The following is a 14849-nucleotide window of genomic DNA, read 5'->3' on the forward strand; positions in this document are numbered from 1 at the left end:
GTAAATGTTGAGTGTGTGCATATAAGGCTAAAGGGGGAATTAAAGTGTTGCCTGATTTTCCCCTGTAAGCAGTAGCATTCAGTTGAATTTGTTACTACATTATTATTATTATTATTATTATTATTATTACTATTATTATTATTATGGTGTTAGAGTGGTAGATATTTGATTAACATATCTTAGAAATACTTTTAAATTATGTTGATGAATTTGTATACATCTAAGTTGTAATTGAGATCAATCTAGCAGCTGAATGAATACTAATGGGGGTTTCTGCTGTGGCACATTTTATGACATCTTGAATTCTGATGATGCCTGTTAAAGGTATTAAACCTTGACACAAAAGTACTGTTTTAGTGTTTCAACCTGCCGAGTCAGCTGCAATGAGGAACGTTAATGCCAACCACGTACACAAAATGTCAAACCATGTTCTTAGACATGTTGAACTTGCCTTTTTTTAAATTAAAAGAACATGTCTCTTCACTAACTTTTGAGAAATTTTGCTTTTTGGACACACAGGGTTTTCATCTGGCAGGGGTTGCTTATAGGCTAAAATTTAACTCCTGCACATAAACTGACTGTTTTATTGAAGTGTAATGTCATTCAGTATTTAAACACATTTCCTTTCGCCACAAAGTCCTGGTGTCTCTCTGAAAGGGCTGGATAGGTAGTTACAGTGTTAATAGATTAATAATATTAACATCTGTTCCATATAGCACTGGCTTTTCGGTTACACGTATATTTTTAAAACTTCTTTAAAGAAAAGTAATGTTTAAAACATTTTTGTTTTGTTTTGTTTTGTTCCTGGCATTCAGTTGAGTCTATATTTGTGGACATAAGCAGGTTTGACAAATTACTACATATAACAACATCACAGCAATCTGGCTCTGAAATAGCATTCATTGTAAAGGTGTGAAGAGTGAGTCATACAGTGAAGCTCACAGCTCCTCCCTTAAGGTTGGACACTGGATATGGGCATGGCCTGAAAGAAACTGGTTGTTGTAGTCCAATAACAATGGAAACTATAAAGGGAGGCGGTCCAAGGGAAGTGTAAAGGTGTGCATCTTGTGCTCTACTGTGACTAATGTGATCTCACAGTGAGGATAAACAATCTTTTTGCTGTTACAGCTATTCCTTCTATGCACAACAAGACAACACTTGTATGCTTAATATTCACCTGGCTCTTATGGACTTTTTCAGTTTTTATGTTTTTGTGAAAGGAAGGGAAGTACAAGGGAACGGTTTGCCTCAATATTTTTGAGTCATGGCAACTTCTAATAAAATTATGTTCAACAAATGTGCTACATTGAATTAGGGGAATTAGCTTTTCCTCTACAATCAGAAGTGTTTTAAATAGCATAAACACAAGTTTTTAGGTTGATATAATTAGTGGACAGAGCATTTGGGTCTGAGAAGTGAGGCCATTGAAGAAGTGTTTTAAACTTGCATTCTTTCTTAAGGCAAGCAACACTGGTTTTAAAAAGGAAGACTGCATGCATTTACTGTCAGGGGAACATGATCCGTCTTCTCACTTAATTTATCAACATTAAGGATAAAACAGACGATAAAGCAGGGTATGCTTTAGGGCGTGGCTATCTTGTGATAGACAGGTCATTCTGAGGGAGTCCGTCCAGCTCAACGCACCAAACTCAAATCAAACTGTCAAACTCTGCAGTGCTGATCAGATATGGATCCAGATTCTGTTACTGTGTTGACTATTTCTCTCCTGTTTCTCTCCACTATTTCCCTGCTTACAGCCCATGAATTGAACAATGAATTCAACTCCATAAATATTGCAGACAATGGCTGGACAGCATATTACTGATGCACAGTGGATAAAATTTCACTCAGTTAGGACAAAGCTCACCCCAATCGCTAGTTTGTTCATGCATTCCCAGTCAATTGATCTGTTGGTGGCTAATGGGGGCACGGTTTAAAAGCAGGAGGTCCTCCAGAGCACGAAAGGCCATGACAAATTATGGCACGGACAGGAATCAAGCTAGCATAAATCATTGCAAACTGGATTGATATTGACTCAGTTACTCACTTCATGCACAGTGACAGCCGTATGCATTCAAATGTGAGATTAAGAAGAGGGACAGGGAGAAATGTAACACAGATATTAACTGAAAAAATAAACAGCGAGACCGAGGGAGCAGTATCTAAGATGATCATTCCATCCTCGCTCTTCAGCCTCTTGGCAGTGCACGTCTTTTTCAATTGTGTCCCTGTTGCAATGATACTGTCATCGGACCCTCAGTGGATCAATATACTCGCCTTTAATAGGCCTTTCATTAGCAACTCATCAATAACCTCACAAGAAAGGACAGCCACTCAATGCCCGGCTCGCACAATGTTTTGGCAGGAAAAAAGTTTAGCAGGTGGCAAGAGAGTTGACGATGATGCATTAAAAAACATCTGGCAAACGGATGGGTAAGAAACAGAAGCTGGATAACTAATTTAATGAAAAGGGGCATAATACCTTGTCGACTATTAAGCTTGGTTTTGAGTTTGGGTGCAGCAGAAGCCACTGAATATGAACAGAGGGAAAGAGATGAGAGTCTGGGAGAAAACTGAATGAAAGCCTCCTTGTCATTCTCACTAAAACACATTTTAAGGGACATTTTGACATTTGGAATTTCAGCGCGGTCCTTTTCCTTAGCCAAATATATGTCACATTATTGGGGAAAAATGTTTAGAATTTGTCCAACCAATTGGTGCTAAAAGCTATAAGATAATAAGCTAGCATGCAGTTCGAGACGGCTGAAGGGTCCAATGACAAATGCAACAATGTCAACATGCCATTTCACTATTTTGTGCTGGAACATCGAAGCCATTTCTCCACCGTTGGTGAGATATTCTGCTGTTAAATGTGTGAATGTCAATGTATTCCTTTAACGAGGGTTCCGGCCATATTCTTTCAATGATCACCTTGCAGAGAGTCCTACAGCCCCTAACAAGCAAAACGTACTGATGGGTAAAAGTATCGTTTCCTGCTGGCTGGAATATAAAGTAGCAGCACAGACACGAGCTAGGGGGTAAAATTACGTAGATCCTTTTTTTTTGGCCTTTATGCATAATCAAAAAATCTATTAAGTAAGTTAGTTTAAACTGAAGTTGCCTTCAAGGCAAAGAATAAACACAAATGGCAAATAACCTAAAAAAAATGGCTTGGAGAAGAGCTGTAGAAGCTGAGAGAGGGATGATGTGCTGTGGTGGTCAGGATGCCAAGCAGGCTGTGGACTGCCAGCACTGGAGGAGTCTGGTTTCACATACATACGCCACAAGGCATGAGTACAGGGATATACTCACACTTTGAATTAAACTGGGGGGCACATTCAACAGATCTGCCTCAATCTTCGACCTGCAGTGTCCCAAGATGTCAAAATTTCAAACGAAATGTCAGTATTGAGTCCAAAAATCATCATGAATTTAAAAAAAAAAAAAGAGAGAGAAAACAGACATGGGATGCTATGACTGTGAAAAGCTGAAAAGCAGGGATGATGATGAGTTGCGGTCATGTTGCCAAGTCAACCACAGATCGCCAACAGTGGAGGAGGCTTGTCTGTCCTTATACGCCATTAGGCATGAAGATGATAATTTTCTAAGTATAAGACTACATAATGGGCCAACAGTGGAGGAGGCTGCCTTTTCTCTGCCTCATCCATCTATAGGCATGAAGGACAAGTAACTAAATTAGTCTATAAATTCCCGTTTCACAGCAGAAATGATCTTTTTCTGTCATTTGAAATGGTGTAACAGTCAGAAGTTATTGCACACCCCGTCTCAATCGTGAGCAATCTAGTTGTAATGCCATTTTAAATACTTTAAAATGACAAAACAGTGAGTGTCAGTAAAATGAACATAATTTTATACACTTTTCATTTTATTAGAAATGACTGAGATCTAATTGTGGTCTTGATAGCTCTAATTAAGGACCTGCATAGATTTTAAATAGGTACACGCAAAACCAATTGACCCTTCCACTGCGCCTGACTTTAATACATACTAAGAGTTCAATTAGGATTAGGACCAGCTATTTAACAGGCTGATTAAACACTTTTTGGTATATTGTATTTTCTGCGTAAAATTATCCTCCATAGTTTCGTATGAAAAATTGACAAAATAAGTGGTAATTATAGCTGTCAAATAACAGTGCTTGACATCAAAACAGTATTTTTTGTGTTGCAAATGTATTTTCAATTTCACACGGTCATATAAAAGCCTGCCAACTACAACACTTGACTGTTCCTTGGAGGAAATGTTATGGTAAAGACTTCATTGTGAATGTAAGCCAAAAAACGCATGTGCACTTCGATCCTGTGTTACTAACTAACTACAATACTAACGTAAACACGTATTCAGTGCTTGCGACTGGGCAGCTGTGCTAGCAGTCAGCAATTGTAATGCTACACCTGTAAGCTTTTTTCAACAAGCGACACTGTGTGGACAAAAGCTATGGGCTGATTTTTGTGTCAGTGGAAATTGAATTTGAATCATTTAGAACTGAATCTGAATTGCTCAACTTGAATAATTGCATTAAAAAACTGAATCTGAATTGCATAATTTGAATTTGTATTGTTAAACTTGAATAACTGTATTGAAAAACTGAATCTGAATAGCATAATTTGAATTTGAATTTATTATTAGTTTGAAACTGAATTTGAGCCTCACTAAAAATTCAACTTTTTATGCTCTTTCAAATTCAGATTTCTAAATTCAAATGTCGTAATCTCAACTCAATTTCAAACCACTAGATTACACTTTTAAGGTCACAGACGGGTCAAGGTGTTCAGTAAGAGCAATCGAGTGCAGATGCACAGAGCTCCTTTTTGGCTAAGCAGCACGTTTGTTTTTGACCATTTCCTGGACCTGTAGACATTGGCTAGAGAAAAACATGCTTAAAGGAGACATATTATTCCCCTTTTCACGTTCATAATTGTATTTTTTTTATTTTGGTTTTGTGTGTGAACCACTTTGTGTCAGACTGTTTTCACAACCTCGGTCAGTACAACAGTGGACCGGCTGAAAGACTGTTCCTGAAAGAGGGATTGTACCAACTGTTTTGTTAAATGTTTGTTAAATGTTTGTTAAATGTGTGCAACATGAACATGAAACTTGTTACTTGTTTGTGCTTTGTTTCTTTTTTAAAGTGTACCAAGTGCCTGCAAGAGGAAGGCAATGGACAACATAGGGAGTTCAGTCAGATGCAAAAACAGCTGTACATTTGGCCCAGCGTGCATGGTTACACAATGTACTCAAAGTGGTGAATGAGTGCATCTGAATGGGTAAAGTCTTCGTGTATTAAAGAAGGCTCAAGGAGCTCCAGCCCCTCTATTGTACTGGAAACCTTTGTCCTGGCTCCTTGATGGGGATCTAAGAGGGTGAATACTTAGTGCGTGTCTTTGTGTGTGCATGTGTGTGCATGTGACTGCATTATCAAACACATCTCCACATTAAGAAACAACCAGTGTGTTGGAGCCAGAGCCCCGTCACATACAGCTCGTCATCGGTACAAGGAGTGCACTCAGGCATCCCCACACACACACACACACACACACACACACACACACACACACACACACACACACACACACACACACACACACACACACACACACACACACACACACACACACACACACACACACACACACACACACACACCTCTACCTTGCATCCCTAAACCACATTCTCAAACTGTATCCCGACCATTCATCTGAGGTGAATCAATAGCTCAGTTAACAGTGCAGGACTGAGTTCAGTGACAGCACTTGTACTCCCAGTGAGAGTGAGGGAGACACAGGGACACATTCAGCACGGCACAGCTAATCACCATTAAAGGCTTACAAGAGAAAAGTAGAGGAACGGGACGAAGAGAAGGAGAGGGAGGGTGGGAAAGAAAGAGGAAGAAAAAGAGGGAGAGAGGCAGACAATAGGAGAAAGTCACAATAGGGCATTTGTTCCAGGGTTGGACAGCGAGAAAGAGCTGAGAGCAACAGAGAGCGGGCAGATACTGGGCGAGATGAAACTCAACCTCTACTTTCATGCAAGATGCAATAAAACAGAAAACACTTACTGTTGGGCTACTGGTGATGACTTTCCTCCCCCTGCAAGGAATGACAAAATCAAAATATGAAACAGATTGGCATCTAAATGAGGAGTGCAGTATCAAGGACTGAAAATTAGAGTGTATGTTAATATAATGGTAAAGAAGGAACTGTATGTTAGCGTAGTACATTAGGAGATGAGAGTGATTCTGTGACCTGAACAGGACAGAGACTTCAGATTTTCTGTTTGTAGTAAGAGAGCAAGGATTCTCATAATAGTAGATTCTCTCTCAGCTTTTTTTACTTGTATTTTTAAAAAATGTTCATAACCTGTACTTTATGCACATCTGAGGATAAGAAAGGCAAGTAGTAGGCAAAGATGGATGATTTAATAACCAAATAACAAAACTTAACTGAAATCACTATTGTTAACACAACAAAAATAAACAAGTCTGACTCTTTATATTTTTGTGAAATAGAGCAAAAACCTTCAAACATTATTTGTCATAGAAAATAAAGCCCATCAAATGTTTTGCACAAGAATTGAAAATTAATTAGAATTATTATTTATTAGTATTAATATTATTATAATGTTAATATTATCTATGGATAATTTATCTGCCATAACTTCATTATCGGAATAATGCACAGTAAAACAAATGTCCCATTATTGACCGATAATTAATCTGCTCCAATATGCTTTGTGCATCCCTATAATGGGACAATGTACTTGTGACTCTTATATATAATATCATTAGATTATTATGACTCAATAAAATGACTTAATACATTTAAATAATTAAAAGGAACAGCAGCACATCTTCATATGTTTTTGCTTTAAAAAATAATTTTACTCACAGTTAATTGACTAATTCTTTCAGCTCTAGTAGCAGCTTTAGAAAACTTGAGTAAAGTACTTGAGTAATTGTACTTAGTTACATTCCACCACTACCTACAAGAGCAATCTATCAACCACACACTCAACAAACAGTACATCTTTTGCTTCTCTCATGAAGCACGCCACGGTAGCGATTAGTGTTACAGATTAAGAGTGAAAGTGAGGAATGGGGCCTGTGAAATTACAGTTTTGCTCAAGTTTACAGTCTCACGTGGTCCTCGATTCAACAACCCACCAAACACACATTCCAACTATTCCTTTGTTTATCATAAGAAATACAACAGTAATTTCCGTAAAAACACACTCAGCCATTATAGGAAGTGCTACGTTCCTCTTTTTGTGGACTGGATGTACCATCGGGCTGGAATTTACGCGTATGGAACTAACTTAACTTAATACTAAATTACTTTTTAGAGTTAGTTATTTTCATATTTAATACAATATCTTGAACCTGGTCCCATTTTAGTATTCATTTTAGGGATTTGTACTTTTGCCAGTCAGGTAATTATGTTGTAGTTTCAATTAAACTTGCACCAAGAACAAAATTTGAAATAGTTACAGAGTGGTGATTTGCACACTTCAAATCAGTGGGCTTCAAAATGAAGCAATGTGTACTTGCAATCAAAGGTATACATGACACAGAGTGGTGTATACATAGGTTTGTAACAAAAGCCTCACTTTCCGTTGCAAAGTTGATATATGTGATTATTAAATGAGGCTAGAGGCTGAAAACAATTCCATATATTACAAGAAAAGGCTGTAAAAAGATTCAATTTGTGTAGTACATTTGCCTAGTATCCAATAATGCAAAATAAGGAGCAGCTTCAGAATAAAGCTTCCTTCATACACATTTAATGCAACATACATCATGATACATTCTGCGCACACATGATGACATGCTATAGCACATACCACACAAACACACCCATCTACGTTAGTGAACGGTGCTCAGTAGGTGGCGCTCATGAGATAAGTTGATATCTTAAAACAGAATGTATTTATGTGTTTATCCCTCTCCTCTTCTCTCTCTCTCTCTCTCTCTCAACCATTCCATCCGTAAATGTTTGAGTTTTGCTCTGTGAAATGGATCTTACAATATCACAATGGGGCTGAAAATTAAAACAGTCAACGCTTGATTGGTCACTAAAGATAAAAGACTTTGACTGGTGCTAAATTAGGAGCGTTATCAGAGAGCACAGAAAAGCATGTGAATGCTGAAACACCGTTGATTTAATTCTAGCAGCTCAGCCTCAGTGGGAGACAGCTGTGCTTTGAAATTCAATATTCAAAAGCTGTCCCGGAATAACAGCAGCCATTGTGTTAAATTTGAACAGAAAATATCAGTCGTATGATGTGGTAAGATCATATTGCTTCTTGAGCTGCCTGCCATTAATTTGACTTGACTGCAACCATGATCCCAGAGCACAGCATTTAATGTGAAATGACAAAATATTACAACCAGCTCCCTCAAATGTCGGCAATCTTCCTCAGAGCAGCTCACAACCCTTTGTATGCCTGCAGCTTTTAGAGTAACTCAGATATGGATTAGATGGCACAAATGCATATTATGAGAGACTAAGCAACATTTTAGCAAATTATTTGACTCAGAATAGATGTTGATACAACAGCCTGCAGCAATGCTGAAACCTGTGTAAATATAGTGACACATAGTTGAGATAACAGCCACAGTTGTCCATATTCACTATCTCCTGCGAGAAGTGTGTTTCTATAACACTGATTTGAGTGGACAAATACATTTTGAAGAAAATATAAATGCTACATGGATTAAGTTCACTGGTAACCTTTATTCCCCCAATCCAGGAAGTCTAACATTGTTAGAGAAGTAATGAGAAGGTGGTTAAGGTGGATGGTGGTGCAAGCGAGGACTTGAACTTGGCATCCCATGTGTTGTGAGGTTTAGGCTACAAAAACACTTGGCTAATGTTAGAGAAAGATTGTTGTTATGTTGCCTTTTTAAATATCTAACCAAGAAGAGCTCATATCCCTAAAAGAAACATTTGCACAGACTGACATGGAACACCTTGTCTACAGCCACAGCAGTGGTGCTCAGGTACACACTGGCAATGCTCAGAGCAGAATACAATCTCAGTTTAGTGACAAAGGAAACTACACTTTAAGCCTGAAAAGACGCATGACTTGTGTAAAGCATAAAGGGGAAACCACTATAGACTAAAACTTAAGCGTATCTGACTTGTGTGAAGCCACTTGCACAACTTCACATTATCAGCTGTAATTCTTTGTAATGGAGGTTGAATGATGGACAGTAACAGACTTGTGCCCCCCTCAATGAAAAAAGAAGCACAAGAGAAAGTTGTACAGACGCTACAAAACTCAACAACATGCCTGAAATGCATCCGGTCTAGACAGTTTGTTAGTGTGATGAACTGAATCTATTAATGTCTTGGATTGTTTTAATTTTTTCTGCTATAATGTAGCCATAGCAATCTTTCTCTAACCTTAAGTGCTCTGAGTTGCCTAAACACATTGGGAAATACTGTGTCGCGGGTACAGTTAATAGAAAAGCAAACAACAACTGAAGGCCTGCAACAAGACATGAGCTCCAATCGTCAGCATAAAAGTCAGTGGTACACACTCATCCACCACACCAACCCTCCACACAGCTACATAAAAGGCACACTACTTCCTGCATTGACATGGAACTTTGGTTTGGATGTAAACTATGGGATGCAGAATAATCCAATATGTACAGAATTCCTTGGCATACTCGACTGAATCATTACCATGCAGTAAACAGGAGAGAGCCCCTAGGGCTTCACTACAGATGGAAATATGTTAAAGTGAGTGAGGTCAGGACATGATGAAAAGCATTTAAAGCCAAATGCATCCAATTTGGACTCCTGTTCCTTTCAGTTTGTTCACCAGGGCAATGGCAGCAGATGGTCACTGGCTCAAGCACCATTTGTCTTCTTTGACATGACCTTCTCAATGAGAGCAAGAATTACCAGACAACAGCAAAGAAACTAGATGTGTACAGAGATGTTATAGCATAATGTGTTATTTCAACAGAACAAAGGTAACTCTTTCTGCCGCTCACACATATTCAGCTGGCTGAAAGCACGATATAAGCATGACACCAAAAGCAAAGCTTCATAAAGAGTGTCACATTCTCATCGAGATTAAATACTGATCCACGTACAAATCTAGAGAGCATAAGACAAAGAGTGTACAATACAATGAGTCAACACTAACAAGTTGCAGGATGAATAATGAGCTGACAGCTTAAACACCCTGTTTAAAGTGGCAAAGTTTCATTTCTGGTAGCATACAGCGAGACCAAAGGGAGTATGTTTTTGTAATTGTTAAAAATAGAAAGCCCTTCGCTGAAATTGAAAACCTCACTCAATAAGAAAAGTTCTTTGCTTGAAATGAGAACTAAATCTGGGTTGTCAGGCTTGAAAGCACCCCGTTGTACCCTCCACACCTTTACCGTTCACAGCACAATCGTAATTTCAGACTACTGCCTGTTTCCAGCTGAGTCTGCTCCAGCTAATCTTCTCCTGGCAGGGGATGTCTAACTTTAGGGCAAGGAGCTGGCATTTAAAGACATCAGGGTCATTTCACAAAATTTCTTGAATTAGGTAAAGAGAAAAAGAGGGAGAGCAAGAAGAGGAGTTGGTAGGTACGGTGGGCAGAAATAAAGGTTTTGGTCTACCCGAAATTTGAACATTGAACACCCAATGATGAATGTATCAGCTCTGACATAGGTTCAGAACAAGACCTTCTGGAATCCTGATGAAGATGATCTAATGAGGTCAAAGCATTGATGTTACAAATTCACTATCTACCACATGAGTCATTGCACTGTAGATATGACTCAGACTGACTCAGTGTCTTCCTGCTGAAAGGAAAGAAGCTATGTGCATTAATAGCTCATCAGTCTGCCCATGCTTCTTTGTCACTGTCAGTGTATGAAACGTAAAATGTACCTGACTGATTTGTTTTCAGCCTCCAAACTGATGCAAGCAGTCACTTTATCCATAGTTAAAAAAGGTAAATTAGTGCAACTTTAAAGCACACATACTTGCATGATGACCTCAACTGAATTGACCAACAGCAATGACCCTTGTCTGCCTGCTTAACCACCCACTCAACTCCCCCAATCATACATTTACACCACATGCATAAAATCACCTTACAATTAAACCATCATACTGATGGTAATTTGCGCTGGCTATCAGACAGGTCTTGGTCGGAGGCGTCAGTGGCCTGTCATCATGATCTCAGCAGTGTGAAACATGGCACAGTGTGCAGCCTCTCAGCATTCTGGTGGGATATTACTGAGCTGTTGCATGTCCAATTAACACAATGATGTCATATGGCTGACATGGTCTATAAAAACAACTCACTGGGGAAACACAACAAGCAGACGGTCAGACTTTAACAGCTGACATACATGAATTTAAACATGTGACTAAGTTCGTACAGCCGGACTTTATTTTCTCATTGTCCGTCACCAAACTGTCTAAATCACGGCGAGCCTTTACAGCACTGGTGACCCCTGCCATGATGCAGCTGAATGACCAAATCCCTTTTCTGTTATTTCAGATACATTTTCAATATATCTTAGAAAGTTTTAATGAAGGCACTTCTCTTTCTACCAGCAATTTGTTACACCAGAGTTACTACAAAAAAAAAAACAAAACGACAAATTTCCCAGTTTTCAACTGGACAATGACAATTTGACTGAAGAAAAATACTTTAAGTTACTAGAATTTTAAATTTCCAACACAATCCCCTCAAAGCAATAACTTGAAAGTCCAGAGTGTAGGATTTAGTGGCATTTAGCGGTAACTGAACACTGATGTCTGTATTTGATGACCTGGGTTATGACCTGTAGAATTATTCTGGTTCAACATGGTGGACTCCATGGAATGGGACCAGCTCCCTCTGCGGATAAAAAAGCAAATTCTAAGGTAACAAAAACACAGCGATTCTTATTTTCAGATGATTATACACTAATGAAAACATACCTATGAATATTATATTCCATTTCTGCCAATAGATCCTCCTAAATGTTATACGCTGTGAATATGACTGGGCTTTTTTGGCAATCTGTGTTGACTGATCACAGACAGCCAATGCTGTGCAGATGTAGCTAGCTACTAAGCAACATAGCCCATGCACAGAACATGCAGGATTTTTCCTGACAGTTTAGCCTTAAAATAATAAAGACTGAATTCTTTCTTTCCCAATTTACTTTCTTCTTAGCTCTGTATGTTCATAAATTGGAGGCATAAAGCATCAGGATTTGAATTATTCAATTATACCAGTTGAAATTGTTTCACTTTTAAATGTCCCATGGAACTGTATTCACCTCACCGCCTGGTTGTATACCATACGATTCTGCATTTCACTCAAATTTAAATTCATACATTTCTGTTTGGCAAAAAATTCCATTCCAATGACAATACCAACACACTGAAAATCCTGATGAGTTAGTTCAACTCAAACAGTTTGAGGGAACTAATTTCTTTAAACCGTGTAAGTTTATTAACTTAAACAATTTAAACACAGAAATAAAAAATATAAAAATCTTACATGTAACAAATAAAGTGTTTATTGTTAAGGTAGTTTGTGTAAATTAATTTACCAATTCCATGCAGTCAATTAAAGTAAAAACTAAGTACATTCACACTCATATGTAGCATTTCTACAAACTTGTTTAAATGTGTTAACATAATGTATCTGAATAAAGAAAGAATAACTTGAGTGCATGTTCTTTATACAATGTTACCACTTAAGCTGAATTTACTGAGTTGTCTTCTAAGCAAATTATTACATTACCTGTCAAAAAGTTGGCGTACGACAATTTTTTTTTTACAATTAATGGAAAATCAAAATGTTTTTTTGTGGATTAACTAATTTCATTGTTCCTGTTGTAGTTAAGTTGTTAACGATACTTGTTTTTTATGTGACTAACATAAATCTTTACATTTTGGGGGATCATTAAGAATTTTCTGGATGCATACTTCTGCATATTATGATTTATAAACTCAAATAAAAACATAAATGGAAAAATCCTAATGATAGGATTTTTTTAAAGTAAAAAAAAAAGTTAAAGAAAATGTGTCAGTGGAACAAACTGTATATCATCAATACTTACTTTTTTTGGAGGATTACGTTATGTTAGCTTATTTAACTTCTTACTAAGATATGCTTTACAGTGCCCCTAAAATGACTTTGGCTTCTCTCTGTGATAATAAAAAAAATTTGCTAAACTAGCAATGCATATTGTGGTGCAAGTCTAGTCTACTAGCTTTAAAGCATGAATAGGACTGAAAAAATACATCCATAACAATTTGGCAGTGAATGTAGACAAATGCGGTGATGGTTGGTGCCTAACCACTGCCGAGCCATATCATTACTGTAAATGAAGGCTAAAGAGCATTAAAACAAATCTTGCCTTGATTTACCCCTGGTTTTCATCTCCCAGCTAATGCTAATCTTTGTCTCTCCTCATTTTTTCTTCCATTTTCTCAATTCATGCTTACTTGTGAAGCATCTCTTTGTATTTCTCTGTGCTGCTGTATAGATTATTATTATTCCAAGATCCAATTTTCTGATCAACAATAAGACGCATTGAACATGACACAGAGCAGCATAAAAAGAAATTTACATCAAATTGGATATGCGTCCACATAACGGTGGTGTTGACAGTGCTGTCACACTCATCCTCCGACGCTTCGTTATAACCAGCCCACACTCGTCTCTCTGAGTGTCAAAATGGATCTAACATCGAAGTGACAACTAGATGACATGTGACACAAAGAATATTGCTATGGAAATTAGATTTTTGTGATTTAAAAACAAGGTTTTCTTACTGGAACAAATGCATGAATGTGCTGGAATAGATGTGTTGGGCACCAGTGTCCGTCTGCTGAGTCTCCTGTGTTGAAAAGCTTCAACCACGTTATTAATAATGCAAGGCCTGGTCAGACAGTGTCATTGATCCGGCTGCATGTGCATGTGTCTCAGGCTGTGTATGTTCAAGGAAGCATGTACATCCAGGCATGCAGGCGGTAGAATGTGGTTGTGTACTCATGTGAGTGACTTTTTGAGTGTGTGTGCTAGAGGGGCTTGTCTGAATGTCAGCCGGAACAAGCGTGTGACTGCTGCTGCTGCTGCTGCTGCTGCTGCTGCTGCTGCTGCTGCTGCTGCCGCCGCCGCCAGTGGCACCGCTGTGGTCTCCACGGTTTAAAGGCTGCTATGGTACTATGAGGAGACACTGAGGCAGGTTGGCATCATGGGATGTAGAGCTTCGCAAATGCTTCACAGAGCCGACAAGGGAAGGGAAATAGGTGCAGTGTTACAACAGCTACATTAGAACCAACTCGTTTTCACTTCCAATGTGGACATGAGCAATTCCTGCATCAAGCGCACAACTGAAAGACGTGTATCTGTAACTTTTACACCAGCTAAAACACACACACACATCTCATGTTACTCTCTCTTGCTGTGCACTCTCTCCTATATTGACAGCTGCCTTGTTGTTTTGTTATCTCTTATTTTCTTTTCAGGTAGCTGATGTCTTATTGGTCCTGCAGAACCATGAAGCTGCTGTAAAACATTTTAAAAGGTCTTTCTCACAGGTGTACTTATTCAAATGAAGGACGTCTGCATTCAGTTTAGGTGTTTAAGCAGAGCTCTGGTATTCTGCATGGGGGTTTACTGACCCACCTAAAATGGAATGGTGCCTTCATTAATGTTCTTATTTAACCTGTGCTTTTTTAAATATATACATTAAATGTATTTATATTTCTGCAGGTACATTTCAAACATTCTCAAAACTCAGAATCTTATTAGAAGTACAGTAAGTTGCATTCAGTAATAAGGCATTTGAAAATTATATTACATATTGT

The 14849-nt window shown here is 38.2% G+C and overlaps 1 protein-coding gene across 1 annotated transcript in view; it reads right to left on the reverse strand.

Moving 5' to 3' along the window:
• LOC127350801 (inactive N-acetylated-alpha-linked acidic dipeptidase-like protein 2) overlaps positions 1-6101 on the reverse strand; it is a 479274-nt gene extending 473173 nt beyond the window's left edge. Inside the window, exon 1 of the mRNA XM_051377800.1 lies at positions 6080-6101. The gene's annotated coding sequence lies outside the window, so the exon portion shown is untranslated. The remainder of the gene's footprint in view (positions 1-6079) is intronic.
• Positions 6102-14849: the final 8748 nt, after the last annotated feature.

Source organism: Dicentrarchus labrax, unplaced genomic scaffold (assembly GCF_905237075.1).
Source record: "Dicentrarchus labrax unplaced genomic scaffold, dlabrax2021, whole genome shotgun sequence".
NCBI lineage: Eukaryota > Metazoa > Chordata > Actinopteri > Moronidae > Dicentrarchus > Dicentrarchus labrax.